Source organism: Lycium barbarum, chromosome 4 (genome assembly GCF_019175385.1).
Source record: "Lycium barbarum isolate Lr01 chromosome 4, ASM1917538v2, whole genome shotgun sequence".
Taxonomy (NCBI): Eukaryota; Viridiplantae; Streptophyta; class Magnoliopsida; order Solanales; family Solanaceae; genus Lycium; species Lycium barbarum.
This window is the reverse complement of record NC_083340.1, coordinates 10,650,051-10,677,096: the sequence shown is the minus strand read 5'-3', so window position 1 is coordinate 10,677,096 and position 27,046 is coordinate 10,650,051. Positions and strand designations below refer to the sequence as shown.

At 36.6% G+C, this 27,046-nt stretch overlaps 1 long non-coding RNA gene and 1 pseudogene across 1 annotated transcript; both read left to right on the top strand.

Moving 5' to 3' along the window:
• The first annotated feature begins 5,038 nt into the window (after nucleotides 1–5,038).
• LOC132638186 (uncharacterized) lies at nucleotides 5,039–7,151 on the top strand. The gene is made up of 3 exons (XR_009581621.1): nucleotides 5,039–5,328; nucleotides 5,438–5,753; nucleotides 6,223–7,151. It is a non-coding gene; the product is annotated as an uncharacterized LOC132638186 (long non-coding RNA).
• Nucleotides 7,152–7,417: 266 nt separating this feature from the next.
• Nucleotides 7,418–10,041, top strand: LOC132638185 (expansin-like B1; annotated as a pseudogene).
• Nucleotides 10,042–27,046: the final 17,005 nt, after the last annotated feature.

The following is a 27,046-nucleotide window of genomic DNA, read 5'->3' as shown; positions in this document are numbered from 1 at the left end:
GACGGGAAGTGAGGCTTGGTACCCAGGCCATTCAAAAGAAAGAAAATTTCAAGTATCTTGGGTCTATTATACAGGGAGATGGGGATATTGTTATATCCCGCATTTTGTGCGTTTGGATAATTCACGATAATCGCGGGAAGGTAACAAGTAAGGCCATATCTTATTTTGTTTGGCATATGAGTTGTTTATGAAGAATTTAGAAGCGAAAATATTAAGAAAGGCTAGGGGCAAAAAGGTAAATTTGCAATATGACTCATAAAAACATAGAGGAATGCTAGGGGTAAATTTGGAATTTGGAGAATAATTTTTCATGAATTGTAGAACGAAAAAAAAAAAGTGGGCTTGTATGTTGGGCCATGTTTGGCCGTCCACATGGTGGTGGGCTTAAGCCCACATGTGAGTTTAATGAACCAAATAAAAAGATGACAAAGTCATCTTATTCACTTAAGTCTCTAGAAATTTCAAGAAACTAAAGAACAAGAAAAGAAGGAGAAAATCACAAGGGCCATTCGGCCACCCCTAAACCCACAAGAACCTTGAACAATTCTTCACCAAAAATCATTCTCTTCTAGCCAAGCAATCCATTGAAGGGCCCTTAGCAAGGTGGGGTATTCATTGGAGCAAGAAAAACATATATTCATATAGTTGCAAATTCTAGCCAAGTGAAGAATCAAGGAATAAGGTAAGAATTCATTCCCTTTTTATGTTATGGATGTTTGTGCATGTTGTAGTGTATGAAAATGAGTGGAATTCATGAAGAACATGAATATAGGGGTGGTGGCCGTGTGATGTATAGCATGTGTATAGCCGTGTATATTTGTTGTATTGTGAAGGGATGGTGAACAAATTTTATTGGTAATTTGGTTGTTAGTGTGTGGATTTTATATTGCTAATAAAATCTTAATGAGCTTAGTGGAGTTGTAGTAGTTGGAGACTTGTTTCAGAAGTTTATGTAAATTGAATATGATTGTTGGCATTGTTATTGATAGTTTGGCCGGGTTGAATTCCCGGATTGTTGTTGATTAAAATTGGTCAAGTTAGATTTTTGGGAATGGTGTATTTACAGGGGAAGTGCTGCCGAAATTTCGGTAGATAAGTGTTACTTTAAGATTCCACTTCTAGGTGCTCTAATTAATGTTTGGTAAATGTGACCAATTGTAGATTTTGGAGAATTTGGAACTTGAATTTGGAGTAGCGTAAGAAGCGGAAAAGGTATGTAAGGCTTTACCTTTCCTTCCTTTGGCATGTCTTAGACGTAATAGGTTTGGATACGAGCCTTGGAGACGATTCTATTTCCAGAAATCCAAGATTGAATTTGACCCTTTTTCATTCAATAGAATTGAACTAAGTTTTTCATGCCTTGTTGAAAAATTGCTTTAACATCCATAATTTGCCTAAACGGAACCGAGTGACACCAAGACTTTCGTAAGTGACTTCATAAAGCCTAATGTACGTAATTTGTGTACGCCACCTCTGTTGACCCGAGGTGAGCCCACTATTCCCGAATCCTCCCCTATTATTCCATTTGACTTATTCCCGCACGGTATTTGAAGGAAACTTTTGGTCATTGTTTCGACGCTAAGATTTCACATTTCTTTTCATTCTCCTTGATCTCGAAAGTTAGATGTCATGACCCCCGAAGCTACGATTTCATAATCGCTCCCGTATTTTACTTATTTTTGAAAGATAGACGTTTATGACTCTATAGCATGATTCTCTTAATAGTAACTCGTAAATGTTTTCCCAAGTGTCTATACCTTCCCGAATAAAGGTTTATGATTTTGTAAGCTTTATAACTACAACGACGGACACGTATTTACAATGATAAGGATGATGTCAAAGAAGAGAATATGTCTAGGATGGTTATGACAAGAATGGCTTTATGTCTAAAAGTGTAAGTTAAGAAGTCAATATGAACATAAGAAGGAGGAGTTAGTTCTTGATCTTTAACTTAATTCCTAGAATACGACTCTATTTTCTAAAGGTTCTAAAGTGTATGAATAAATGTTTTGTAAGGTTTATGGTCTTGTTCCACGCTTTCTCTTAATGCCATTCCTCCTTGATAGTCTCTCCTTATAATACTAGTTCTTTCAAGGTGAGGCAGGGCGATCCTGATTGTTCCATAATGTAATCGGAGGTTACCGACCTTACGTCACTCCGATAGAGTTGTAGCTTTCACTTGGGCTCTCATGCATGCTTTATACTTATGTATGATTTGTTTTATGACACCGCGCCGTCCAACGGGCGGCCGGGCAGACACACCACTGCAGTGGGCAGATTATGATTACCCCGGACGCGGGAGGCCTGGACGCGGGCTTATTACACCGTACCTACATGGTCGGGCAGTTTACTTACAGATATTTACATGTTTTTTTAGCAAGCTAGCATGCATGGCATCCGCCCTAAGGGGCACTCAGACGTACAGATTACTCTTTTACCCCATGATATGCTCAGGTAGCATTACACCGTACCTATGTGGTCGGGCAGCATTACACCGTACCTACATGGTCGGGCAGTTTACTTGAGATATCTATATGTTATTTCTAGAGGTAAAGTTAGCTCGTATGATATCTGCCTTAAGAGGCAAACAGAGGTACAGATTATATCCCTTTTCTATGTCATGTTTTTATGCCCTTTATTATGATCTTATGTTACTATTCATGCCTTACATACTCGGTACATTATTCGTACTGACGTCCCTTCTTGCGGACGCTGTGTTTCATGCCACGCAGGTAAGCAGGTTGACGGATTTGATTCCTAGGAGCTCCACCAGCGGTATATTGAGAGTGCTCCAGTTCTTCCGGGGCTCCAGCTTATTGGTACTATTTTGTGTACATATCCGGGCACGGCAGAATCCGACCCATCTTGTATATTTATGTATCCTACTTAGAGGCTCGTAGACAGATATGTACAGTTAGACGCTTTGCACCTTTGTTTGTCCTTGAGGTTGTATAATATGTTAGTATAGTTTATTAACACATGTTTACAATTATGTTATTAATGATGGTATTAAGTAAAGAAACGACGACATTATTATACGGCCCACTTAGTAGTAAGAGTAAGGTACGAGATAAGAGGTGCTCGGTATAAGTATCAGGTACCCGTCACGGTCCCTAGTCGGGTCGTGACAGATATCGACGACGATGTTTCACATCGTATTGGTGCAGGGTGGATGAAATGGAGGCTCACTTCCGGAGTGTTGTGTGATAAGAAAGTGCCACCAAAACTTAAAGGAAAGTTCTACAAAGTGGTGGTTAGACCGACTTTATTGTACAGGGCGGAGTGTTAGCCAGTCAAGAAATTTCACGTTCAGAAGATGAAAGTCGCGGAAATGCGAATTTTGCGGTGAATGTGTGGGCACACTAGGAGGGATAAAATTAGGAAAGAAGATATCCGAGACAATGTGGGAGTGGCATCGGTGGAGGACAAGATGCGGGAAGCGAGGCTGAGATGGTTTGGGCATGGGAAGAGGAGAGACAGATGCTCCAGTGCGGAGGTGTGAGAGGTTGGTTATGGACGGTTTCAGGAGAGGCAAAGGGAGGTCGAAGAAGTATTGGGGAGAGGTGATTAGACAGGATATGGCATAGTTTCAGCTCACCGAGGACATGACCTTAGATAGGAGGTTGTGGAGGACTCAGATTAGGATAGAAGGCTAGGTGGCTTATCCTTTCACCATAGTAGTTGGAGTTTTGTTCATTTGTTTATTACCATTTGATTTCTGCATTTGATTGCTGCTTATATTTGTTGGGCCGTTGTACTTTGATTATCTTATTTATCTATAGTAGTTAATGCTCCTTTCTTTTCGGACTGTTCTATCATGACTTTCTCGCTTTTGTTATTCCTTGTTTTCATATTGTTTTCGATATGCTTGGTCATATCTGACCTTTTGTCTTGTTTTTCCTCTCTTGTTCTCCTCTCTTGAGTCGAGGGTCTTTCGGAAACAGCCGCCTTACCTTTCAAGGTGGGGGTTAGGTCTGCGTACACTCTACCCTCCCCAGATCCCACATGGTGGGATTATACTGGGCTTGTTGTTGTTGTAGAAAGATAATATTTAGCAATTTATTAGCAAGAAGAGCATAAAAAACGACTACTATATTACTACTTGAATAAAGCTGATATATAAAGGAAACAGAAAAGATGGGTTCAAGAGAAATTTAAGAGGCGATTCACACTATAGAGAGAGCTCAAGCATAGAGGGGAGGAGATTGGAAGTCAATTAAATTATCTGATAATTGAAGAAGCTTTAGTCCAAGCATAATCCTTGAGTTACTTGAACAAATACCGAAATTTGATGGTCTTATACAAATCTTAGAGTCCTAATTGGCTCCTGTTCTTCTGAAAAACCTTTCAATCACTAACTCTTCAAATTATCCATGTCTTTAAACGGACAGAACTTGGCTATAGCAATTAAATGGTGATACATGAATGAGGAGTTAGAAGAATTAATTTCTGATAAATGAAAAAACGTAAATCCCTAGAAAAGTTAACCATTAATGATCAAATTGAATGACAACGAATCATCCAATTCTCAAGAAGAGTGGACGTAGAGACTATTATCATTAAAAGCAAATACATGAATTATGCCTTCTCATTACCTGGCAATCTGTATGGTATACATTTATTATTTATTGAGTGAATTTACTTTTTAGTCCAAGGATATTTTAGGAGTAAGATTTAAGAGAAGGATAAAATAGTCATTCAATATTTGATAAATATTTTAGTAATTCAACTTTTGTTTTAGGAGCTTCGTATAGTATGATGACGATTTGTCAACTTGAAAGCTGTTCCATTCTGGTAATTTCTGTCTTAATTCTCCTGCCAGTTCTTTGTTCCTGTGATGGACTTGGTCTTGACACGTCGATAACTGCTAAGGCAACCTTCTATGGAAATGTTGGGCACTTAGTCAAACCAAGTATAATTTCTCTCTCACTCCTTAGAGCATGTTAATTATTCTCACATAGTTATACTTGTTTTTATGTTGGAAATAACAATAGAATAAAACAGAACTAAAAAAAAGAATTTGAGGCATGAAATCAACCTCTATTAAAGAGATATTGTCCATATACAGATTGAGAAATACAGACAAATCTCTTCAAGATACAAAAAAGGCAGATTTTTCCGTAGCCATTTTGCAGGAAATTTCTGTATTTTGTAGAGCAATATTTAGCTTGTATACAAAAATATTGCTGTACGAACTACAACTAACTATTTTCACTTTCAGGTGGAGCTTGTGGCTATGGAGAATATGGAAGAACAGTCAACAGTGGAGCATTTTGTGGCGTCTCTAAGCTATACAACAATGGCACTTCTTGTGGTGCATGCTATCAGGTAATCAAACTCTAACCCCATAACATCTTCTGGTCATTTGCTTTTTTGCCTTGAGCCAACTAGACTGCAATCTTGAATTTTTGTTTTTTTAACTGAACACTTTTTTCAGATGAAATGCAAGCATCCAAACTACTGCAATGAAGAGGGGACAGTTGTGGTGGTAACAGACTCTGGCGAAGAGAAAGCAGATTTTATTCTCAGCTTTAGCGCCTACGCAAAATTAGCTAAGCCTATAATGGTTGCAAAGCTTATCGGGCAGGGTGAGGTTGAAATAGAGTATCAAAGAGTTCCTTTCAAGTATGCAACTGGTGCACATCTCGTGGTTAAGGTTCATGAGAGCAGCAACTTCCCTAATTACTTAGCCATAGTACTGTTAAACAAAGGTGGACTAAGCGATATCATGGCTAGCTATTGAAGTTTGGGAGGTACATTTTCTTAAATCTCAAATCCTTCAAGAGCTTAAATAGAGTACTATGATCAGTGAGGATTCATATACAGCTGATCCGAACTTATTTGGGATTGAGACATAGTAGTTGTTGTTGTTGTTAAAATCTTTCAAAAATAAATTCTATTCACAATTATAAATTGATAACTCTTACTAATACTTAATCCAAGATTCTGTACCTACTCCATTATAATACACCACCTTTCGCCCTTTTTGCTCCTCTTCAATACAAGCAACAAATATATAAGAAGATAACTTTCATTCTTAACTCACTAACTCTAGATATTGTATTCACCTCTGCAAAATCCACGTACTCATAGTTTCCTAGTTAAATGATTGGTTTAGAATCAAGAATGGGACTTGTGATCTTAAATTGGTGATCCCAAGAAAGAATTCCATGTATGGCTTTGCTGATGTAGAATTAACTTGTAAATTTGTACACACACCAGGAGTCCCACAAGCAATGGAAGTCAATGGTGAGGATGTTTGGTGCAGTATGGGCCATTTCAGATCCACCAAAGGGAGCACTGAAGTTCAGGTTTCAAGTGAGAGGCAGTGCAGGAGTGGTGTGGGTGCAGCCCCTCAAATTGATTCCTAGTGATTGGAAGGCTGAAGTTCTGATTGACACCTTCATTCAACTTACTTAAAACACTCCAACCACCAAACTTACTACTACTATTTTTACACAGTATTCTACTTGCACTACTGAAAATATAGATTAGTATAGCTTAAGTACTCTATTTATGGACTGAAAATATCGAGTGGCATATTTCGTACCTATAGCTCGAATCAATAAATTTGATGTGTGTACTCTTGTTTGATATTGGATTATGTTACTTGTGATAAGACAAGAATCAATTATTTCAGATGCTTAAACCGGGAAAGAATATCAGAAACACTAGCTGCAGACTAGGAGTAAATTCTGTAGCAACAGAGAAAATATAAAATGTTCTATTTGCTATAAACTCAACAAACGCTTATTAACAATAGTTACTAGTGCCCTTCAACTTGCAACTTTGCCTATACTCATGCCAGAAGCAAAAAAAAAAAAAAAAACACACACACTCACACACGGAGATCACCTCAAAAAGATGCAATACTCAGCAACAAAATTATATCCATTCACCAACTCGAGGAAACCAAAAATTCACTTGCTATAATTATTTGTCACCTCCAAAATTAAATGCAAGTTTGTAGAGAAGCGCAAATGTGATCTTGATTAACAGAGTATATTAGCCTGAGCGAGCTTCTGTACTGAATTCCATGAACTATTAGCATTTGACGGGGTCTGGTTTTGCGGAGGGGTTGAAAATTTTGAGAAATACGTCACAAAAAAGATTCCACCTAATCTTTAGAAATACCGTCAAAAAGATATGTGTCTCTCTGCTTGCCAAGGTAGGGGTAAGGTTTGCGACACTCTACCCTCCCAGACCCCACTTGTGGATTACACTGGGTATGTTGTTGTTGTTATCTTCCCACATAGGCAGATCAAATCAAGGATTTAGAGTATATACAGTCCGAGCCAAAAGCAGTTCAGAGAGCAATTTAGTCAGCCACATAAATCTTGCATCCTCCAACGGAGATGTAAATATAACCGTCATGCTATTATTGCAACTAAAAAGAGAAAGTAATGCAACCAGAGTCATGGAAAACTCTCTTAAACATTGTACTCTGCAACTGTGCCTAATCTTGATCTTGCCTGCTCTATGATATAGCCAAACTTATGTATCAAAAGCAGCCTATTATAACACAGATGATGGCATGGGCAATCCGAGTATGTTCATGCTGCATCAATTGGTTTTCTTAATTCTTTATAAATTTGTTTTAGTTTTACGTTTTTTTATTAAACAAATGTTATTTTTACACATTTAAAAATAACATACTACAAGAAATCATTATAGAGATATTTTCTTCTATTCAAATAGAAAAGGATTCAATTGACCCATTTATGCTTTCCATGGTGGACGATGCATGCCCTCCCACCAAATACAAACAACATACTATATTCCATTTGAGCACTGAGAATAATTTGCGTTCTTGTCAACAGTCAAATTAAGACATTTTTCCATATTTGGTCGTTAGAAAATATATTCCAAGGAAAACATCTTTCATGAAGAATCGACAAAATAAATCAATTTTCTTTATGACTATCTCAACTTTTAGCTTATTATCATTGCTCCAACCAACACTTAGACACAATTGAATACCAAAAAATCTGAACACTACCTGATTTCCTAACATTATTATCAATCTTAAATTAATTTCTTTTTCACAAAATCTCTTTTACGTTCACCATCCAAAAACTGGAAAACATTATCCAATTTTTTTTTTTTCATAAAATGACTTAAATTCCACAAACTCAAAACAATTTTCATAAAATGACTTAAATTCCACAAACTCATATATACCATATCTGTTACATTTAATCGTATATATTTGATTCAGGTGGAGCTTGTGGATATGAAGAATATGGAAGAACTGTGAACAATGGAGAAGTTTGTGGAGTCTCTAGGCGTCTATTCAAGAATGGTACTAGCTGTGGTGGATGCTACCAGGTACCAATATTTTACCTACTGTAACAGGTTATAAAATTATTATGTTTACAAAATAAATGAACTCTGCAGTCATAAAAGTATCTTTTATCACATTAAAATAATTGAACTTTACACACTATAATAACACAATCACTAAATTAGTTTACGTCACATTAAATCAGGGAAATAATTAACCAAAACCCTCATTTAAAAAAATATTACACTTTGTGCATATAGGAAAAAATATTTATAAAAATATTCAGCAGGTGTGTATGTTGTATACCTTCAAGAATATATAATTCATATATTATATATTTTAATGTTGTATGTACTGTTTTAATGAGCTAATTTTACAAATGGGTATAAGCGGGTGATTACTCATGTAAAAGTCTCGTTTCAGGAAATTTGTGATGATCTCACATGTGACAAAATGCTAATAGCTCCTCATTTTTTGTGGATGGATTTTTAAGGTAAGGTGCGGAAATAAGGGATTATGTTCCCAAGAGGGAGTAAAAGTGATGGCTACTGACCATGGAGAAGGGCATGGAACAGACTTTATTCTTAGCTACAGAGGATTTGCAAAATTGGCCAAACAATCAAGCATGGCTCAGGTTCTTTTTGCAAAAGGGACAGTTGATGTGGAATATAGAAGAGTTTCTTGCAGATATGGATCCAACATCATGGCTAAAATCCATGAACATAGCAAATATCCTGATTACCTTTCACTAGTTGTTACGAACCAGGGTGGTGCTAGTGACATCCTTGCACTCGAAGTCTATGAGGTTTGTGTGCATCTTTATTTAGCAATTTTCGGCAATTTTATTTTCTTTGATATATAAGAATAGTAAAATTAGCTCATGAAAGTATGACTCACTCAAGTTTGGGTGAATTAATGGTCCTCCAACTTATTCACTCAGCCTATTTTTTTTTTTTTTACTTAATTCAGTCCATCTAAAAGTTGCGTTGATTTGAGCTAACTGTGTAGCCTAAATTGACAAAAACCTTATCGTTTTTTTTTTTTTTTTTTTTTTGTATTTCATATGTTACGTGAGCCATAACAAAGAAAATAGGTTTTATGGATTTCGTTTTGTTATTACACATATTATAAGAAAACGAAGAAAGAAAGTAAAACTTGGTAGAGTTATAAACCGGGTCTCAGGTCAAGTAACCTTTGGACAGTTAATGACTCATCTATAAAATTGTATGGGCTAGCCATTTTTCGAACAATTCATTGAAAAGTATTCACTTTTGATACGGGGACACCATGGTGCCACGAATTTCAAGCTTAAAACAAGTGAAAAATCTATGACAGTATCATGGATTACAAAAACTGGCTACTTTTTTAAAGACTTCTATATTTTTTTGTATTTTTCAATTACAAATATGGAAAATGGCTATTTTTCTTTTAATTTTGTCCTCTGTTTATTAACTCCGTCCATTTTGATCCATACAAATTCAATACAACCAATCCATTTAACACCCGTGGTGGATATATAAGTAGTATATTAAGTTATATTTCTATTAAAATGTTAATTTTATGACTTTAGTGCAATAATATATTAGTTGAATAAACACATGTGAAATTTTAATATATATATATTTTTTTTTTTATAAATGTAGGAGGAAACAAGTTCATGGATATCAATGAGCAGGGCATACGGTGCAGTTTGGGATTTGTCAAATCCACCAAACGGAGACCTTCAAGTGAGGTTCTTAATTAGTGCTGCAGAATAGGTCTTACTGATTTGACTAAACCAAATCCCTAAGACATGGAAATGCTCTCTAAAAGTTAGTGGAGAAAACAGAGAAAAAGTAGCATAAAGACATGGAAGCAAATGCAAATTGCTTAAACTATGACAGACTCCCACCCGACATACCATCCCAACCCACATTTCACAACCTGACACATCAGCAGATTCCAAGCACTACCAACGACACAAACCAAGAAAATCCACCATCTACACATGGCCACCAACAAACCTACAATGGTGTCCCACCAAACCCATTAACCTCGGTTGTTTCAACATCCACTGATCCACAAATTTCCCCAAAATCAACAACCAGTGCAAATGTTGAGCCTGACCATTACTCCGATGAACCAAACGAGAAAAGAACTACAGGACATCACAAAGGAGGATCTGGTTTGGGCTTAGAAGCATTGAAAATATCCAGCAATTTTGACAACCCAGCGAAGAACAACCAAAACAATCCTAAAGCCCCAAAATTAATTCCAAAAATCAGTAACCCACCAAAAAACCCCCAAACCCAACAGAAAACACAAACAAACCACCCCCAAAACCAACAACCACAAAAAGTTCAACCAAATATCCCATCCAAACCTTCTTTCTCAGCTGTTGTTCACTCAAATCTAGCAACGGACCTCAAGGACAAAGCACCAGTAAACATCAAACAGGGCACACACCTTGGGAAACCGGCCGTCTTTTTTGACGCGCAGGACTACTTTATAAATCTGGCCCAAGAGTGTAAACTGACGATTATAGGAAAGTTCTCAAAAGGAAAGCCAACAATGGAGGAGATAAGGAGAGATTTTGTTCAAAGATATCAGTTGAAAGGCCCAGTGAAGATTGCTTATTTTGATCATAGGTATGTGTATATTGATTTCTCCAACGAGACTGACTATAACCATATCTATAACAAACCATTCCTATTGTTAGGAGGAAGTCCCATGAAAGTGATAAAATGGACGGCAGATTTTAAACCAGAAGTAGAAACATCGATTGTGCCAATATGGATCTTAATCCACCAACTTCCTTGGCATCTTTTCAGATGGGATGTGATGTCAAAGATTGTTGAATCTGTAGGTATAGCAATAGCACCTAATCAAGCAACGTACTCCAAAACCAGAGGGAATATTGCTAAGCTTAAGGTAGAGATCGATCTATTAAAGCCCAAACAAGACCAAATTTGGTTGGGATTCAATAGATTAGAAGGGTCTGAAGATGGTAAATGGCTAAATATCGAATATGAAGGGGTACCAAGTTACTGTAAATTTTGTTTCCTTCAAGGCCACATGGAGGATCAATGTAGAGTGAAAAAGGAAAGGGAAGACAAGAAGTTAAGTGGAGAAAATGCTAACAACGGAGCGGGAATGCAAGTAGAGGAAAAGGTACAAGACAAAAGTGAGATGGTACAAAAGGAAGTAGGAGAGCCAAGTAATTCAAAAGATAGTAACCAATGGGAAATACCAAAGAAAAAAAGAAGGAGCAGAAAGAAGAATTTGGGGGAGAAGGATACTAGAGGACAGAATCATCAGCATAAAAATGTGCCCAGTAACAAAGGCATTGTAATTCGGGAACCAGGTCCTCAACAACAAAGAGTGACCAAGGATCTAGTAGTACCAGGAAAAGGAAAACGGGTGGATGAAAATGGGGAATATCAAGAAAACAAAAAAACAAAAAAAGTGGTGCCACAAAAGGAGATCCAGACCAAGCAAAATGCCCAGGAGATTGAAAACAACAAAACATCTCAAAAACATAAAAAGGAAAGTGGTACCAAAGAGAACATAGGAGGACAAAAGGAAGACACATGTATTCAAAAGCAGCTGATCCCAAAATGCAACAATGAACAGAACAATCATACAAGCACATATGGAGGGGCTCAACATCAGGAGTTGTTTCATGAGTGTGACCAAGACAACGAAGAAACTCCACAACAATTTCAACCATCAATAATACATGAACCTCCCGATCAGACCATTAATCACATCATCCCACAACCTTTGTCTCCAACTGCTCTTCAAGTCTTGAATGGAAGCACAAGGATCGATAAAGAAGCTGATATTGGGAGTGAAAATGAAGATGATGAAGACGAGGATGAAAGTTATGATCAAGATTATATAGAAGAAGAGAGTGAAACAGATGAGTCAGCGAGTGTCGATGAGGAATCTAGCTCAAATGATGAAACGACAGAGAAGTTGATTGAAGTTTTCACTTCTAAAGCTGCTCCAAATAATGAAGTTGATAAAGCATTTGGGGAGGTGATTGAAAAGGGCCACTTATCACCAAGGGGAGCCAATTCCAGTAGAGGAGGTAGAACTACCAGAGGTGGTAGAGGTGGTAGAGGAGGAAGATCAATGTTCAACAAACTGTGAATAAATCACAGGCCAAAAAGGTCCCAATCCAACAATTTTATGATTAAGTCTATATTTTGGAACATAAGAGGTACCAAAAGTCAAGGTGCCTTTGATAGACTCGTGAAGATGAAGATTACTCATCAGATTCCTTTTGTTGCTCTTATGGAGCCTTTTTGTAAACCAAAGAAGCTGAGAAGATGTAAATTTAGATTGGGGTGTGTTTTTGGTTACTCCAATTGTAATAATAAAATTTGGATATTTTGTGAAGATTGGCTGGAGTGTAAAGTCATTGAGGATACAGAGCAGCAAGTCACTTGTTCTCTGACCTTGAACGGTAACGAGATATTGGTGACTGTAGTTTATGCTAAATGTGAGGCTTATCGAAGGTTTGATCTTTGGGATAACATCAGAAACATAGCAGTCAGCCATGATGTTCCTTGGATAATAGGGGGAGACTTTAATTGTATTCTGTCTCCTGATGAAAAATTGGGGGGTAAGGTACATAGAATGTCGAAGAGCATGGATTTTCTCAATTGTATCATTGACACAGATTTAGTAGATGCGGGATACTATGGTTCTGTATATACTTGGTGCAATGGATGGGAAGCTAGTAAAAGGGTGTGGAAGAGGTTGGATAGAGTGTTGACAAATCAGAAATGGTTACAGCTCTTTGATAATACATCAGTTAATCACCTTATCAGAACTGGATCTGATCACTCACCTCTTTTTGTGAGTGCAAAGATCCAGGAGGTATAAACTCATAGTTACTTCAAGTTCTTAGACTTATGGGTGGATGAACCTTCTTTCCTGAATATTGTATCAGAATCGTGGCAGGAGGAGGTGACAGGGAATCCTATGTGGAAATTCCATCTAAAACTTAAGAATACTTGTAAGAAACTATCTTGGTGGTCTAGGAATGTAATAGGGAATATTTTTGACAAGACCAAACAATTGGAGGAGCAAGTGAGGGTGTTAGAGGAGAAGATGATTGCAAACAATAATGACACTCAAAGAATGGCCCTTAATAAAGCCAATGCTGAACTTATCAGACACCACAAGGTGGAGAAAAAAATTTTGAGGCAGAAAACGGGGTTGAAATGGTTCGTTGAAGGAGAGATTAATTCAAAATTCTACCATTCTGTGATAAAAGGAAAGAAAAGAAGAATGCATCTCAGTAGAATGAAGAAAGAGGATGGTACTTGGGTGGAGGGAGAACAACAGCTTGCTGAAGAGGCCATCACAGTCTTTCAAAATCAGTTTAAAAGTGAGCTAGTTCCAAGGGATATCTCAGTCCTGAACTGTCTCCCTAAACTGGTCACTGATGAAGATAATAGACATTTAATTATACCTCCTAGCTTGGAGGAAGTGAAAGAAGTGGTGTTTTCTTTGAGCACATCCAGTGCTCCTGGCCCAGATGGTATCTCAGCAAAGTTCTACCAAACTTGCTGGGATATCATAGCTGGGGATTTACTACTAATGATACTCTCCTTTTTTGCAGGTACAGATCTTCCTAAGGCATTTACTCATACATGTCTGGCCTTGATTCCTAAAGTTACTAATCCACAAGAATTCAGCCAGTTCAGGCCTATTAGTTTGAGTAATTTTTCATGCAAAATTATCTCAAAGCTAATGGCTAGAAGGCTATCCACCATCATGCATAAATTGATTTCTCCAAATCAAACAGGATTTATTAGAGGAAGATCCATCACAGAGAATGTTATGTTAGCTCAGGAGTTAGTGCATAATATCAAAAGGTCAAACACTGAGGGAAATGTAGTGATGAAACTGGATATAACCAAAGCTTACGACAGAGTGGATTGGAAATATATATGCCAAGTCATGAGAAAGATGGGTTTCTCAGAAGTTTGGGTTGATGGAGTATGGAGATTGATATCAAATGTTTGGTATTCCATCATTATAAATGGAAAGAGACATGGTTTCTTTAAGTCTTCAAGAGGTTTGAGGCAGGTTGACCTACTTTCACCTTCACTGTTTGTAATTAGGGCTGAAGTATTTTCTAGATTCATGGAGCAACTCACTGACTCAGAGTTTATTCCATACTCGGTTGATAGGAATGGACCCATAGTTACACATCTCTGTTATGCTGATGATACCATGTTGTTCTCATCTGGTGATCAACTCTCATTGCAAAGGATGATGGACAAGGTAAAGATGTATAAGGCAGTATCGGGACAACTGGTGAACAAGGCTAAGTCATGCTTCTTGATGAGCCCTAATACAACTACGGAGAAGATGGAAGAAGTCGGCTCTATCACTGGTTACAAGGCATCAGAATTCCCATTTCATTATTTGGGATGCCCAATATACTTGGGTAGAAAGAAGATGGTGTTTTTTAATGAGATGGTGGTTAAAGTTTCTAATAGGATTCAAGGGTGGCAAGGAAAATTCCTTTCCTATGGTGGAAAGGCAGTCTTGATTAAATCTGTTTTGCAATCAATCCCTGTTTACTTACTGTCAGCTGTTAGCCCTCCTAAAACAGTCTTAAATCAAGTCGAAAAAATCATTGCTAGATTTTTCTGGGGGTCTGGTGATGGTAGCAACAAGTATCATTGGAAATCTTGGGAAGACTTATGCTATCCTACTAAAGAGGGTGGAATTGGGTTCAGAAGTTTACATGATATATCACTAGCCTTTGCTGCTAAGGCTTGGTGGACATTCAGGACCAGTAACAATTTGTTCAGGATGTTCATAGAGGCTAAATACTGTAAGAGAGGTCATCCAGTTTCATATAAGCTAAGGCCTGGTCTTTCACAAATTTGGAAGAGACATATGGAGATCAAGGAAGAAGTTGAGAAGTACATACTCTGGAAGATAGGTAAAGGTGATCTGTCCTTTTGGTGGGACAACTGGACAGGACAAGGAGCTTTGGCTAATCTAGGGGTCGAATGTCCTACTCCTAAGAGTACCAAAGTTCATCAGTTCATCAGGGAGAAAAATTGGGATGTTGATAGATTACAAGCTTTAGTTCCTTATCATTTGGTGAGAATTATCAGAAGAATCAAGATCCATCCAATGGATGAAGACAGGCCAGGGTGGACTCTTGAGCAATCAGGGAAATTCTCATGCAAGTCAGCCTGGAATGCATTTAGAAGCTCCAAAAATCATTCTTTAACAGGTATCAAAACATGGCACCCCAAACTGCCATTTAAAGTCTCTTTCTTCATGCTGAGATTACTAGAAAAGAGGTTGCCAACAGATGAGATTGTCACTAAAAAGTTTAAGATACAATGTACTTCTAAGTGCACCTGTTGTATCCATGCTTCTTGTGAATCAATCGATCATTTATTCTCCACAAGCCAAATAGCTGGAGAGGTATGGTCCTTTTTTAGTAACTCTTGTGGAATCATCATTCAACAGGGAACAGTGAGAGCTATGGTTATGAGATGGTGGCTCACCAAACCAAAGAATAAAGTGCAAGAAGTGGTTTTGCAATGTCTCCCTACTGTGATATGCTGGCAAATATGGAAGGCAAGGTGTTCTTACAAGTTTGAAGGTACCAGGTATTATGCTGGGCAGGTCATCCATAATATTTGTTATCTTATGAACATGTTATTACATGCTACCTTCCCCTCTCTCAAGTTTCATAATAACTGGACGAGCAACATGTGTCTGATAGAAAGATTGCAAAAATGTCTAACCATCAAAACAGTGATCTGGGTGAAACCTGCTTCAGAAATTTTCAAATTAAATGTGGATGGTTGTAGCAAAGGGAATCCGGGAAGTGCAGGAGGAGGAGGTATAATGAGGGACCATAATGGTAATTTCATAATGGCTTTCTCGGCTTTCTTTGGAAGATGCTCAAATAATGTAGCTGAGGCAAAGGCTATGTTGATGGGGATTAAATGGTGCAAAACCAACAACATCAGGAGCCTTATTGTTGAGACAGATTCCGAGATCGTTAGATCCCTTGTTACTGATGAATCAAAACAAAATTGGCAGATTTTGTATTCGATCCAAAAGATAAAGGAATTGGTGAGGAACTACGAGGTAGAGCTCAAACATACTTGGAGGGAAGGAAATACAGTGGCAGATTTGTTAGCCAACTGGGGGGTAAGAACCAAGAGGAAGACTTTCTTCACTGACGATCTCTCCCTTCCGAGACAGGTGATAGCTGCAATGAAGAATGATCAAGAAGGCAGATGTAGCTTTAGAATTAGACCTAGGAATGGTTTCTTCTCTGTTAAGGACTTCATAAGTTAAGGATCAATTGTTTAGCTTTTTTGCTAGTTAACACCCCTTCGTGAAGGTATGTTTACTCAGCTTATTAGAGGCAATATGCCCGCCAAATGTGTATCTGCAAGAGGCTTGGTCTAGTCCTCCTCTGTGTAACAATGTCAGTGTTATGAGAATAAACTCAAGAGCCCATCTGGGCAACTGAAAAAAAGAAAAAAAAAAAGAAAAAAAAAATTAGTGCTGCAGCTGAGACCAAATGGGTGCAGTCAGAGAGGGCTGTAATTCCAGCTGAATGGACTGTTGGAGAAACCATTGAGACTGACATTCAAGTTTCTTAATTAAGGAATTTAAAATTATTATACAATATATTTTCCAGTATATATATTGCCATTCTAGGCAATTATTAGTATTTCCTATCTATTAGAAAGAATTATGTCATGTGTGATGAGTAGGAGCTAGGATCTTTGTAGGGATTATTATGATGACATTAGTCATAGTAGAAAGAATTATGTCATGTGTGATGAGTAGGAGCTAGGCTCTTTATAGTGTTATTATGATGACATTAGTCATATATATATGTACTGCTTGATGTTATTATAATATGAACATGAATAAAATTAGCTCTTTTTCATTAATTTTCTTGATGAATACGATTTTTTTCTGAGACGTTCTGGAATAATATCAAATGTTGAAAAGTGAGTCTTAAGGATGCCTGAAAAATGTCATTTCATGCTTTTTGGAACATTTGAGTCAAACCTTTTTTTAAGAAGAAAAAAAACTCAGGATGTAGGCCTTGAACGCTGTTAGGATAGAGAAATTGGAAAGCTAGGACGAATAGCCTACCGTGAATAACTGTACAAACGGTCTAGAACTGTATTCGGGGATTCCCTGGGTTGGTAAGGCGAAATGAGGCCACCCTAGCCCATTGAGTGCTCTACCTCGGGTCATCGACATCATACGCTCTACTAAAATAGATTTCTAATGTACACTTGTCCCTTTTTTCTCACTCTTTTGGTGGTTTGTCAATCTGAATCTATTTTCTTTATGCTACCGGTTGGGCCTTTGCTTCAAGTGAAATCGTATTAGCGCCTTCGCAACCTGCCTTTCCATTCTTCGAGTGCAGTTCCTTCTTGAGCCTTTTCTTTTTGACCAATAAAGTCTGGGAGCTTAGATAAGCTGGCTAAAGATTTTTAGATTACTTTTCGTAGCAAAGGAGAACTATACAATCAGAAGGTTATATTAGAATATCGGTGGAAAGGTCGAGAAGGCATCTAAAAATAGCTTTTGAAGCCAGATTAGGAAAGTATTTCTCGAGTTCTGGGAAAACTACTCTGGAGGAAACTCAGTAGGTCGCGAAGAACCCAGCATAAACCAACCGCCTCTGATCCCTGAGCTCCGCAAGAACTCAACATCGTTCGTATCCCATTTCCCTGGGCTACTTCACAGAGAGTTTACAAGCTGCTTTGATAGCAAATAGTGAAAAGGAATGTATATAATAGGGAAGAAGAGAAGTTTCTTAATAAGGTCAGCTCAAGCCTAAGGTCACTAAAACAATTGTTTTTCTCTTCCCCTTTCCACAATGATGTTTTTTCTTATTAGTATTACTAGTGAACTAATTCGCGCTCGCGCGATTATAAAATTCTTATTGAATTTATGAAATTTTCGATATTTGAATCGTAAAATATTTTTAATCATTTTTAGTCCTCATATTCAAATGAAAAAGATTTTATGTTCTAAAGTATTTTATTGTTGTCACTAAGGTTAATTCGTTTTCTTTAAACTTTTTTAACAATTACGGTTTTTAATCTTTTAGAAATTATTGAGTTTTACATAATGATATGATCTATGTGAAACATCATTTAAATATAGTTTTCCTTTGTTCAATTTAATTTACGGGTTTTAATCTCTTTATGTCGATGTGCGTATAAATTTTAAACGTAGTTTTTCTTTGTTCATCAAATATATTAAATTACTATCTAGCTTCTCTTCTCTACCTTTCAAGAGTTACATTTTAATTATTTCTCATTTTTAAAGATTTTCGAAAAGGAACATATATCAACAACAACGTCTACAACAAAAGTAATAAGGAAATGGGAGAAAAGCACATAAACGAAATCTCTTAGATTAATTTTTGCTCTATCTTTTTCCTTCCTTTTACCTTTCTTTCTCTTTTTTTCTTTCTTCCTTCCTCGCCCATTCATTTTAAGAAAGAGTATTTACCTGTTCTTCTTCTTCTTTCACCAGAACATCACATTCTTTATAACCAACAACTCCACTCTAAAGTTACTCTTTTCCATCCTCAAAATCATTGAAACTATACTAAAAATTTCACAAGTTTTTAAAAAATAATTCTCATTTCATTTAAAATGTTCTCCTATGAATTCAACACCCAATACCGTAAAAAAAAAATTATATTTTAAAAAAACAATATCATTGAAAAAGGAGAGAGAATTCAAAATAGAATGAAATTGTCAAGCTTCAATTCCATTGAAAATCCTATTGATAATTGAGAAATTTATCATTTACTAATCTCTTTTTAGTGAAAAGATGTAAAATTATTTGGTAAAGCTAATTGTAAAATAACATCTTCACTTATTCTTATTGATATATATTTTTCCAACCTTAGCAGTTAATAGCGAAGCAACAAAAGCATGCTTACACTATCTATAAAAATACCTAACAGAGAAATGAGAAGTACAAATTGTTTAAAAAGGAAAAAACAACAATTGGGATAAAAAACTTTAGTACATGGAAAAACCTGTTTTCGATTCGAGAAAGTTCGTACCCATTAGAGATCAAAACAGAAAGAAGAAGAAGAGAATAACACAAATAGAAATCATAATAATAAGCCAAAAATAATAGTATCATAAAATCACCAACCACAAAATAGGGGAATATTGCATCCATATGAACTCATTACTCAGCTACTTCCAATCTGCTAAAAAATCAAAGCCATGTTCTAAAAATAACAATATTATGCTCTAGAAATAAAAAAAAATAATAGAAACAAAGTCCGAAAGAAGGTCCATAGCTTTAGAATTAAGCACAATGTATTGCAATGTTGTTTATGAAATATTTCCTTGAAGATGAAAGAATACGTTGCGTCACTGAACCATTCCATCCATATAGATTAGAGAGAATACGCCTTAGATCCAAAAAAACTCATAGAGCAAATTTTTGGACAATGAAAAAGTTTGATGCCATAAAATGATATTTTTATAATTAAGGAATAGCAATTATTGTGGAAGATGAAGAGTCAAACAATCTTATTTGATGATATGGGAATTATTTTAGATATGACTAATTATTTTCTACTGTTACAATTTTAGGGTAGAGACCGAAGAGGATAAGCTGATAAGATCTTCCCAGCGTTCTTTTTCCTAAACGTCTTCCTATAATTAAGTAATGTATTTAGTACTACTTCTAAATTTTTAGAAATAAGTTAAACAGATTGATCGTGGGCTGATTCATCCATTGGTCTGGACTGAATGCTGCATTTATTGCTTTGAGGCTTTTATTAATCCATAGGTTAGTAGTAGAAATCAACCAAAAATTGTAATAAAAATGAAAAAAATGTCAAAAAAAGGAGAAAAAAGATAAATGCAAATGCTGGTCATAGAGATGCCACATCACCTTGTTTATGCCTAACTTTATATTATATATAGATTATTTCAAAGAATTACAAAACTGAATTAAAATTCAATTTTATTTTCAGGGCATATAAATATGATTTGCAACCATTACACTCTCAGTTTTTCTCATATCTCGCTATTGCACGTCACAGAACTTGCTTTTTCTTCCAAACATAACCCTAAGACATGTCTGATTCAGTTCTATTCCTCTACAAACCCTAGCCATTTCCAAAGCAATCCTCCTCACCCACCACCCACCCCCACCCCCCACCCCCCAAACCCCGCCCCAGCGCATTTGCAAGTGTTGTGCAATCATCTCGGAATCAAATAGATGTACCGGTTGCATTTTCTTTGATTATTTTGAAGATGTTATTCAATTTGAACGTTTTGTCTCTTGTCTTGGTTTGGACAAACTTAAGTCCAAATTGGAGAAAGTTAGGTCCAAATATGGTGAATCTGCTGTTAAATTTTGGCTAAGAAATCAACATGCCACGTTTATTTGTGATGAACTCAATAAGAAGCTTCAAGATGTTGAACAGTTTTTGAATAATTCTTTTGTTGGAGTTGACAAAGAAACAACTCAGCAAAAGGTGAAGCTACTAAATGACTTTTTAAGATGAATTGGATCTCATCTTTGGAAGGTGATGGATAGAAAGAGTTGGCCAAGGAATTGGATCAATTCCCCATCACTACCAGCGTCGATAGAGGGGCTGATGTAGGTGAGGTTGATAGAGAGGCCCATGCCACCTTCTAATAAGGATTTGACCATTTCCACTAAGAAGCGGGTAGTATCAAAGTTTTACAAACTTCCAATGCTGATGGGGTTACTGATCAGGAAGGTGTAGTGCCTGATGTAGACCCTAATGTAGAGATTGATGTAGCTAAGTCATCTGATGTAGCTAGATTGTATGATGGGGCTAAGTCTGAGGATTCACCTATGCCACCATATAATATTCCAGTTGATCACAAAGAACTTTTGGCAATGGGTGTTATGTTGCTTTTGCAGTTTGCACCAATTGAATGTGACGCTGACGGTGAGCTGAATGTTCAAAGTATTGGTCCAAATGAAAATGTTGAACATCTTCGCGAGGAAGGGCCAAATGTAAACCACGGTTTTGGTCCCCTTACCACTTGGTCTCGACGTGATAGACTAAGTAGAAGGATCCGAATGAGGCAGTTTATTACTTCCCTTTCGGTATTAATGTCGAGGTCGTTGATGAGGAGTTTGAGGGTAATGAGGTTGGGGAAAGAGATGTTTATGTCGACGCTGAAGAGGATGTTGATGAGGAATCTAATACGGAATACGTTGGAGCCTCTGTTGTTGCTACTACTGCTGCTGGACTTCGTCAAAGTAGCAGGTTGAGACAATAATCTAGTTCTGTGTTTTTGTTTCATGAAAGTTCAATGTCTGAATTTTGGCCGGTTGTTGTTCTCTGTTGACATAGCAGTTTACTGAGTTTTTTTTTTGTTTTTTATTTATTGTGAATGTTGTCTACCATCTTCTATGTCCATATTGAATTCTCTGTGTATGATTCCTGCTGATTTCACGAAATTTAAGATGCTCTTCAATAAAAAAGAGTGAGATCCATTTACATCTAGAAAATAAGGATTAGGAAGAGCGATTGAAAATGAATCAGAAAATCTAGACGATAAGTCCGAAACTCAAACCACAAGCATCAACTTCTATTCGAATTCAATTGACGGCATTTGGAACATCCATATCGCTTGTTTTGTGTTATAACAAGCTATATATTGGATCAAAAGAATATGAAGTCCCTGATTAATTAATTTAAACCATTGAGCAGACTCGAATTTGTGGACTGGTTAGTTTGAGCATTTCTGGAGTGGTCGAATTTGATTCAAAATTAGTTCAGTTTTGGGCTTCTTTTGTGGGAAGTCCTTCCCCTCCATTTCACCCGGTCCCCCTTTTGATTTGTGAGCATGTGTCACTCTAATAATTGTATGGCTCAGATTCTCTTCTTCCAAATACATCCTCACGGAGAATAAAATCAATACTTTCGCCTCTTAATTCCTGCACACACTCAGGCAATGGAAGCCAATGGGAAAATTGATAAAATTATTCCAGATAGTTAAAGATCATTTAAGGTTTTGGGTTTCATTTTTGGTGTAATTTTAAAACTTTAAACAAACTCGTTGTTAATTTTATATAATTTGATCTGCCCAATATCAACCCTTAATCAGGGGGCAGATCCAATGTTACGGTACCAGGTTTATTTAAATTCAATATTTTCAAAGTGTAACATAAATATATATGTAAAAATTCGCTAAAATTAAAAGAATTAATATATATGAATTCATAACGTTAAAATATAAATAGTTTAATTTTAAAAACTTTAAAGAGTAAATTCATAGAATTTAAATCTTGAATATGAAGGCACCATATAAATATCAGAAAACATATTTTAATATTTTAGAATGGAGTTAAAGAGAGAAAATTAACAACGGAGAATACAATAGTTTAGCACGCATAGAAGAAAGTTTTATCGAATATGAAATGGGTTAGTTTTGTTTGATAGATTGCATTATTAGAGCAAAATTTGATTCTACATAAGGGTGTGTTTACAACAAGTACTTAAAATAAGGAATGGAAAAAGGTCAAAAGTATTCCTAACGTATGAAAAAATGCTTATAAATACCTTTCATTCACCTTTGGGTCTAAAAATATCTTCAACCTATTTTTTTTACTCAAGAATACCCTCAAACTAACACTCTGAACTTATTACGATTTGTCATATATATTAGGAGTATTTAATTAAAAATTAAATCCACCCACTTTTTAAACTCAAACCAACTTTACAAACATGAAACTTGAAGTCATTTGATAGATCAACAACCATACATGTGGAATTCTTATAGCGGTTCCAAACTTTTTGGAAAAATTGCAGTCCAATGCCTTTGAGTGGTCTAGTTTACAAAATATGACCAAATGTATAGTCTTTGTATAGTTATACATATAATATACATAGATTGTACATATACTATACATACAATATACATAACATATACATATTTATACATGCAATTGACATAATCAGTGTAAAGATTTTGTATATTTCAGCCAAATGGTAAATAAGTTGGCCAAACTGTACATATTGGTAAGTTTCAAACTTTTTTTGCATATCCCGGTGCCACATCTTGAGTATTATTTGCAGATCTATACAATATCATTTTGACAACTTGGCCCGAAAACAGACTTTTTCTTTCTCAAAAAAAAAAAAAAAAAAAAACAGACTTTTTACACAACGCGTAAATAGATATTCACTGCCCCAGTAAGAGTGTGAAAACATCGAAAGTGGGCCAAGCTTTGGATTTTAATTGATATTAGAATAGTTAAGCAACAGATAAGTAAGATTGACTGTATATCTGTCTTTCATTAGGAAGAAATTCAGTAAAAACATTGTCCATAGTGGAAAGTACAAGGTGGCTAATAACCATTAATGACTAACTTCATTATATCTTTATAAATCTCTGAGCTACTATTTATGTTCCACTTGGTTTCCATTGTCCATAGTGGAAAGTACAAGGTGGCTAATAACCATTAATGACTAACTTCATTATATCTTTATAAATACAGAACTTCCTCTCTTTAGCTTTCCAAATTAAAATTAAGTCTTCTTCTTTGATCATTAACACCTCTTTCACAGAAATGGTTTGTCAAATTGAAAGATTCACCATTCTTGTAATTTTTGTTCTAATTCTCCTGCCAATTCTTTATTCCTGTGATGGACTTGGTCTTGACACGTCGATAACTGCTAAGGCAACCTTCTATGGAAATGTTGGGCACTTAGTCAATCCAAGTATAATTTCTCTCTCACTCCTTAGTGCATGTTAATTATTCTCACATAGTTATACTTTTTTTATGTTGGAAATAACATTAGAACAAAAAAGAACTAAAAAAAAAGAATTTGAGGCATGAAATCAACTTCTATTAAAGAGATATTGCCCATATACATATTGAGAAATACAGACAAATCTCTTCAAGAAACAAAAAAGGCAGATTTTCCGTAGCCAATTTGCAGGAAATTTCTGTATTTTGGAGAGCAATATTTAACTTGTATCCAAAAATATTACTGTACAAACTACAACCAACTATTTTCACTTTCAGGTGGAACTTGTGGCTATGGAGAATATGGAAGAACAGTCAACAGTGGCGCATTTTGTGGCGTCTCTAAGCTATACAACAATGGCACTTCTTGTGGTGCATGCTATCAGGTAATCAAACTCTAACCCCATAACATTTTCTGGTCATTTGCTTTTTTGCCTTGAGCCAACAAGACTGCAATCTTGAATTTTTGTTTTTTAACTGAACACTTTTTTTCAGGTGAAATGCAAGCATTCCAGACTACTGCAATGAAAAGGGGACAGTTGTGGTGGTAACAGACTCTGGCGAAGAGAAAGCAGATTTTATTCTCAGCTTTAGCGCCTATGCAAAATTAGCTAAGCCTTTAATGGTTGCAAAGCTTATCGCGCAGGGTGAGGTTGAAATAGAGTATCAAAGAGTTCCTTGCAAGTATGCAACTGGTGCACATCTCATGGTTAAGGTTCATGAGAGCAGCAACTTCCCTGATTACTTATCCATAGTACTGTTAAACATAGGTGGACTAAGCGATATCTCGGCTATTGAAGTTTGGGAGGTACATTTTCTTCAATCTCAAATCTTTCAAACGTTTAAATAGACTAATAACTTTAGTGAGGATTCATATTTAACCAACCTCAACTTGTTTGAGACTGAGCATATTTATTGTTGTTAAAATCTTTCAAAAATAACTTCTATCCACAATTATAAATTGATAACTCTTACTAATACTTAATCCAATATTCTACCAACAACAACAACGAGCCCAGTATAACCCCACCATCTGGGGAGGGTAGAGTGTACGCAGACCTAAACCCCACCTTGAAAGGTAGGGCGACTGTTTCCGAAAGACCCTCGGCTCAAGATAGGAGAAACAAGAGAGGAAAAACAAGACAAAAGGTTAGATAGGACCAAGCATATCGAAAACAATAAGAAAGCAAGGAATAACAAAAGCGAGAAAGTCATGGTAGAACAGTCCGGAAAGAAAGGAGCATTACCTACTATAGATAACTAAGATAACCAAAGTACAACGGCCCAACAAATATAAGCAGCAATCAAATGCAGAAATCAAATGGCAATAAACAAATGAGCAAAACTACAACTACTATGGTGAAAGGATTAGCCACCTAGCCTTCTATCCTAATCTGAGTCCTTCACAACCTCCTATCTAAGGTCATGTCCTCGGTGAGCTGAAACTGTGTCATATCCTGTCTAATCACCTCTCCCTAATACTTCTTCGGCCTCCCTTTGCCTCTCCTGAAACCGTCCATAGCCAACCTTTCACACCTCCGCACTGGGGCATCTGTGTCTCTCCTCTTCACATGCCCAAACCATCTCAGTCTCGCTTCCCGCATCTTGTCCTCCACCGATGCCACTCCCACCTTGTCTCGGATATCTTCATTCCTAATTCTATCCCTCCTAGTGTGCCCACACATCCACCGCAGCATTCGCATTTCCGTGACTTTCATCTTCTGAACGCCATTTTCTACCCCTACTCCATAATCGCCATTTTTCAACCTCTTCCATATAAGCAGACATAGATCTAAGATGGGTTATGTGGGTTCAACTGAAGCCGACCCTATGCTTTTGGCTCAAACTATAACAAAATTCAATGTACATATATAGTAAGATTGTATTCATTCTGAACTCATTGACTCTAAATATTATATTCAGCTCTGCAAGGTCCAGGTACTCATAGGTCAGAATCATGCGCTCTGCCTATGATATCTAGACTACTTGTCAGTTGGATTGAAGTCGATTTCATAAAGAAATTGTATAGCATGCTGCTTATTTCCTAGTCAAATGATTGGTTTAGAATCAAGCAAGAATCCCGAGTGTGGCTTTGCTATGTAGAAGTAACTTGTGAATTTGTACAAACACAGGAGTCCCACAAGCAATGGAAGTCAATGGTGAGGATATTTGGTGCAGTATGGGCCATTTCAGATCCGCCAAAGGGAGCATTGAAGTTCAGGTTTCAAGTGAGAGGCAGTGCAGGAGTGGTGTGGGTGCAGCCCCTCAAATTGATTCCTAGTGATTGGAAGGCTGGACTTCTGATTGACACGTTCATTGAACTTACTTAGAACACTCCAACCACCAAACTTACTACTACTATTTTTACACAGTACTCGACTTGCACTACTGAAAATATAGATTAGTATAGCTTAAGTACTCTGTATGGTACTGAAAATATCGAGTGGCATATTTCGTACCTATAGCTTGAATCAGTAAATTCGATGTGTGTACTCTTGTTTGTAGGATTATGTTACTTGTGATAAGACAAGAATCAATTATTTCAGATGCTTAAACGGGGCGAGAATATTAGAAACACTAGCTGCAGACTAGGAGTAAATTCTGTAACAACAGAGAACATATAAAATGTTCTATTTGCTATAAACTCAACAAACGCTTATTAACAATAGTTACTAGTGCCCTTCAACTTGCAACTTTTCCTATACTCATGCCAGAAGCGACAAAAAAAAAAAAAAAAAAGAGAGAGAGAGAGAGTTCACCTCAAAAAGATGCAATACTCGGCTACAAAAATTATATCCATTCACCAACTCGAGGAAACCAAAAATTCACTTGCTATAATTATTTGTCACCTCCAAAATTAAATGCAAGTTTGTAGAGAAGCACAAATGTGATCTTGATTAACAGAGTATATGAGCCTGAGCGAGCTTCTATACCGAATTCCATGAACTATCAGCATTTGACGGGGTCTGGTTT